Source organism: Vicugna pacos, chromosome 24, assembly GCF_048564905.1.
Source record: "Vicugna pacos chromosome 24, VicPac4, whole genome shotgun sequence".
Lineage (NCBI taxonomy): Eukaryota > Metazoa > Chordata > Mammalia > Artiodactyla > Camelidae > Vicugna > Vicugna pacos.
In genome coordinates, this window is record NC_133010.1 from 9,857,918 (window position 1) to 9,863,232 (window position 5,315).

Consider the following 5,315-nt stretch of genomic DNA (forward strand, 5'->3'; position numbering starts at 1 on the left):
GTCCAGTAACTCAGACAGCTTCCTGTCTCCAACTGAGCTGCTTTTATTTAACCTTCTCACCTGGTGACACACAGTCCTGATGGAGAATAACCTGAAGGTCTGTACAACCCGGCACCTGAAAACAGCAGGGGGTGGGGAGGATGGAGTTCAGCAGACGATACTGTGGAAGGAACCACAGAGGGCAGAGGGTCTGGTCACCAGACAGAGCAGGGGACCAACGCAGAGATTTTGCTTCTCCATGTCCCCATGCATTCTAATGACACCTCTCTCACAGTCACACGGGCCACTCCAGGCTGGCAGCTTCCCCACAGCACCCGCAGAGTCATGCCCACTGCCACTGTCACATTCGTACCCAAAATATCCACAGATGTTCTTTGGCCAAAGACCTACTTACTACCAGCACTTTACTTTTTTTTTTTTTTTTGGTGTGTGTTTTTTTTAACTTAACTCTTTTTTTTCCACCGTGGGAGAGGTAATTGGGTTCATTTATTTATTTTTTAATGCAGGTACTGGGGATTGAACCCAGGACCTCGTGCACTTTAAGCACGTGCTCTACCACCGAGCTATACCCTCCCCCAAGCACTTTCAATTTATAAGGAAAGTTCCAGGTCATCTCAAAGGAGCTCACCTGAAGCAAGAATCCCCTCACCAGTACCTACGATAAAGGGTCATTTAGTACCTGTCTGGTGGCGCTTGGGGACCACAAGCTTGCTCCTTTGTGAGAAAGCACGAACAAGACCGAATTGTCCGGATGTGAAACACTCCTCACTTCTCTTCACTGTTGTTTCCTTTTAAAATTTCTATAACTTATCCACTCACTACATCTTTATCCAAATGATGATCTATTTCAGAGAAAACTTTCATTTGTCGTCTCACCATCCACATCTAATAGATATTAATATGTTGGCATATTTGCCTCAAGATAGTTCTTTTTCTGAGGAAATAGATGGCTGCAGGTACAGCTGAAGTTTCCTTTATGCCTCCCTCCAATCCCACTCCCCTGGATGCACCCCCAGATCTAACCACGTCACTCTCTCCCTGGGACTCAACTCTCACTGCATGTGCGGAGCCATAAAAACACAGACATTATCTGCAAGCTTTTCATCTGTACGTATTGCATTCTTTACACAATATTAAGGTTTCAGATCATCCATATGTATGCCAGCCACCTAGTCCCTTCACTGTGATGGATGTGGAAGTGTATTAGGTGAACGTATAATTTACAATACACAATTTATCCACTTGCGTACTGATAGACATGCATATTGTTTTCAATTTTTTTTTGCGACTGCAAGTCATACTGGAAAAGCTACCCTCGCAGACATCTACTTCCACCTCTGAGTTTTTCTAAGGTATATTCTAAGTAGTAGAACTGTGAGGTCACAAAGTATTTTTGACTTTAGGGCACGTTGCTACATGGCTCTCCAAAATCTTTACCTATTGATTCTCCTATAAACAGAGGATAAAAATCCCTGGCCCCCAGATCTTCACCAAGACTTGGAATTATTAAACCTTTAAACTGACAAATTTAAAGAATTTGTTTTTATGATGCTTTTTATTCATCACTAATGCATGTATTATGCTCCTATTCATGTGAACTGGCTACCTTGGCTTCCTTTTATGTGCGTTGACGGTTGGATCATTTCCTTAGCTCATTTTCCTGTTCAGCTGTTTAGCTTTTTCTTATTGGTTTGCAGGACTTCTTCTTATGCCCTGATTACCCTTGTGTTGCTGTTGTTCTGGATTAAAGCTGTTGCAAGCATCTTCCTGTGTGTGGCTTGTCTTTGAACCCTATGTGTGGTGTTTTCAGTCGTACAGATTTAACATTCAGTGTGAGAAAATACAAGATTATTTTCTTTATGACTTCCATTGTCTATGTCTTGTTTAAAGAATCATTACCTACCCCTGTATTATAAAGATATACTTCTATATTCTCTTCCATAAGCATTAAAGTTTGCTTTCCACATTGTGTCTGTCATCCACATGACCTCTTTTTACTTCTTCTTGGTGTGAAATTAGGATCCGGTTTATCTCAACATGGAAAATCAATGGTAGCACTTCCGTTGTTTACATCCATACCTCTCAAAAACTTTGCCCTTAATTCCTCCCCTCATTTTTTGAACACACATCAATCAAGATTTCATTCACACTATTCCTGTAAAGATGCTCTTGAAAAGGATGTGCGTGCCTTCATCCTTCCTCTTGGCTGAATACAGTAAGCATGATAGCTTCTCGGTCCTCTCTTATCCGACTGATCAACAGCCCTGGCAGCTGATCCCTCCCACCTCCTTGAAGTGCCTTCTTCTAATGGATTTCTTATAGGTTTCCTCCTCCCTCACGTACTGATTTTTCTTTTTCCTGGTTTCTCGTCAACTCTCTCGTAAGCCCCAGGGGTCAGTCCCTGGGTTGCTTTCCTTATCTGTTTACAGTTATTCCCTTGGTGACCTCAGGAGCCAAGTCTCGTGGTTGAATGGTGCCTAAATACTGGTGCATCTCTAGTCCCTACCTCCTCACTGTATCCTCATTTCATACACCCAGCTACCTACTTGGCATCTTCACGTTGATACTAAACAGGCAGTTCAAAATTAAAGGTATAAACCTGAAATCCTAAAAAATGCCCCAATTCCCCAAAACGTGCTTCTCCCACAATTTCCCCCAGCTCAGGAAACAGCAACACCACCCTTCTTACGGTTCGAGTCAGAAATCGGAATCATCTTTGGCTCTGCTTTTTCCCTGGCACCTCCCCTCTCCTAAAATCAGAGGATCCGGCTCATTCTGCCTTCACAGTCTATCCAGGCTATCACTGCTCCTTCCCAGCTCCACGGCTGTGACCCTGGTCCACACTACCAGCACCCCGTACCTCTGGGACTATCTCTAAGCCCAACTGTCTGAGCCTATCCTTTCCATCCCCTAGTCCAGTCTTAATGCAGAAGTCCAAGTGGTCCCATTAAACTGAAATGTAGGTTATGTCACTTACCTACTCAAAATCCAGTGCCTCCCCATCTTACTCAGATAAAAGCCAAAGTCCTTACAGGAACCTATGTGATCCGGCCTCCTATTACCGCTGGGATCCCACCCTGTTACCCTTCCCCTCACTCCACCCTGTTACTGTCAGCATCCTCACTCTTCATCCATGTGCCAGACATGTTCTTACCTCTCGGTCTCCACCCTTGCTCTTCCTTGAGTCAGAAGGGTTCTTTTCCCAGACACCGGCGTGGCTCGCTCCTTCATTTCCTTCGGGAGTTTGTACAAAAGGCCCCTGATAAACTGATATCTTCCCTGGGACCCAGTCTAGAATTGCAATTTCCACTCCCACACATTCGCATCACTTTCGATCCCCTTTTCCTGCTTGTTTCCTCTCCAAATAATTATCTTGTGTAATCATCTCTCTCCCGCAAGGATTTTTGTCTGATTGGTTCACGGGTACGTCCCCAGGGCCCGGAGCGCACGTGATACCCGGTGGACATGAGCACAGCCCAGTCCCTTTCCAGGCTCCACCTTGTCAGTTTGGCTTCAGGTGAGATGTTTAAATATGTACATCCTTTCTCCCAATAGCTGAAGATCTCACGACCTTTACATAATTGCCTTTCCAGGGGGGGAAAAATGTGTGTTTATTCAACAAATACACATTGAGTGTCTAGCACGTGACCGACCTTGTGTTACACTTGAAACACAATGGTTGACAAGTTATACCAGGCCTCTACTCTCATAGGTGTACAGATCCCTCCTCCTCCCCGGCAAAAATTAAATAAGAAAATAAATAAATAAGTAGTTCAGAAATAGACTGCTATTGGATGGATAAGAAATAAACATATTTTTAGAAATACTGTATAATAGATCATATTATGAAGTGATCAATGCGAATCCTATGATTCATTAACCAATTCAACTATATTTAATGAATGGCCCATATGTGTGTCTGATACTCTCTTAAATGCTTTAAAATTTGAAAGTGCCAAACCTTTGCTTAGTGGCCTTGCAACCCACTACACTGCACCGGACCATGTGCTTTATCAAATGAAATCAGGGAGCGTGTACTGGTGTCTCTCCTGTGTGTACCGAGCCCCCATTTGGGGACTGGGAGGGAGGAGGGAGTCACTTCAGACCCAGCACACGTTGCCTCGTTTAATCCTCACTGCCGGGGTAAGAGGGGGCTATGCCCGGGTTCCTTTCACAAAGAGGAAGCCAAACAGAAAGCCTTTAGGTAACCAGGTAAGGATTCAAATACGTGATGGTCAGATTACAAGCCCTGGGGCTTCTAAGTGTCCTGAATCAAGTCCTGCCACAAATTTTCCAGTCTTCTCTATTCAGAGGTTGTCCATCATGCTGTTTCAGGACAAGTTTGAGGTCTGGCAATTTGGGCATTTCCAGGGAGCACTCCGGACTCTGAAGTCTGGAAATGTGTCTCTCTGCTCCCCCGCCTCAACCTCCCAGCACCTTCATTCCCCCTGCTGTCAGTCAGTATCCATCCCCTAAGGTCATTCGTTCTCCCACGGTCACAGGGATGGCTAAGGGCTGAAAATCCAGAGTCTCCTATGAGCAGATGCATTTGACGTCCTGCAGAATTTTAGGGCCACACAAGTGTGATGATGGCATTTCACTTGTTTTTCTCCAGCCGTACGACAAATGTTGATGCATTTGAGCTTTCCCCCTGGTTCCTAAAAACATCCCTCTGGGAAATATGATGCTGGGACCAACTCCAAAGAACCTTCGAGGGGGCTCTCCGGCTGCAGCTCTGAGGGGAGGGGATCCGCTAGGCGCAGAGACCCGGGCTTCCTCCCACAGTGCCCCAGCTGCCACCGGGACGGGCAGGCAGGAGTGTCCCTCACCCTAGGTGACCATGCGCACTCTAGAACATGTTTTCCAAGCCCAAGGTCCTTAAATGAGCCATTGTGAGGATCTGGGGGTGGCTTCTTGTTTTTTTAATTCATTTTATTTATTTTTAATGGAGGTACTGGGCATTGAACCCAGGAACTTGTGCATGCTAAGCACACACTCTATCACTGAGCCACCCTTCCCCCCCAGCCCCCAGAGGTGGTTCCTATAAAGTGCTGGCACACAGTAGGCGCTCCATAAATGGCAGCTCTGGTTAATGGCTTTCTCCTTATCTCATAACCAAGCATTTTAGGTTCACCGGTCCTTCCTCAGAACTATTTAATAAAGTCCAGAAACCCATTGAATAAAAATGGTGATGGAGCATGTTGCCTAATTATCTGTGCTGGTAATTAAATTGGGACAGAAATGGCCTGTATGCACTTAACTAGGCATTTATTGTAGCTTAATAAGGTAATGAGTGTATGATGAATGCAGGCCAC

At 45.1% G+C, this 5,315-nt stretch overlaps 1 non-coding gene across 1 annotated transcript; it reads right to left on the minus strand.

Annotated features, from left to right (window-relative positions):
* Positions 1-501: 501 nt before the first annotated feature.
* Positions 502-573, minus strand: TRNAF-AAA (transfer RNA phenylalanine (anticodon AAA)). The gene has a single exon. It is a non-coding gene; the product is annotated as a tRNA-Phe (tRNA).
* Positions 574-5,315: the final 4,742 nt, after the last annotated feature.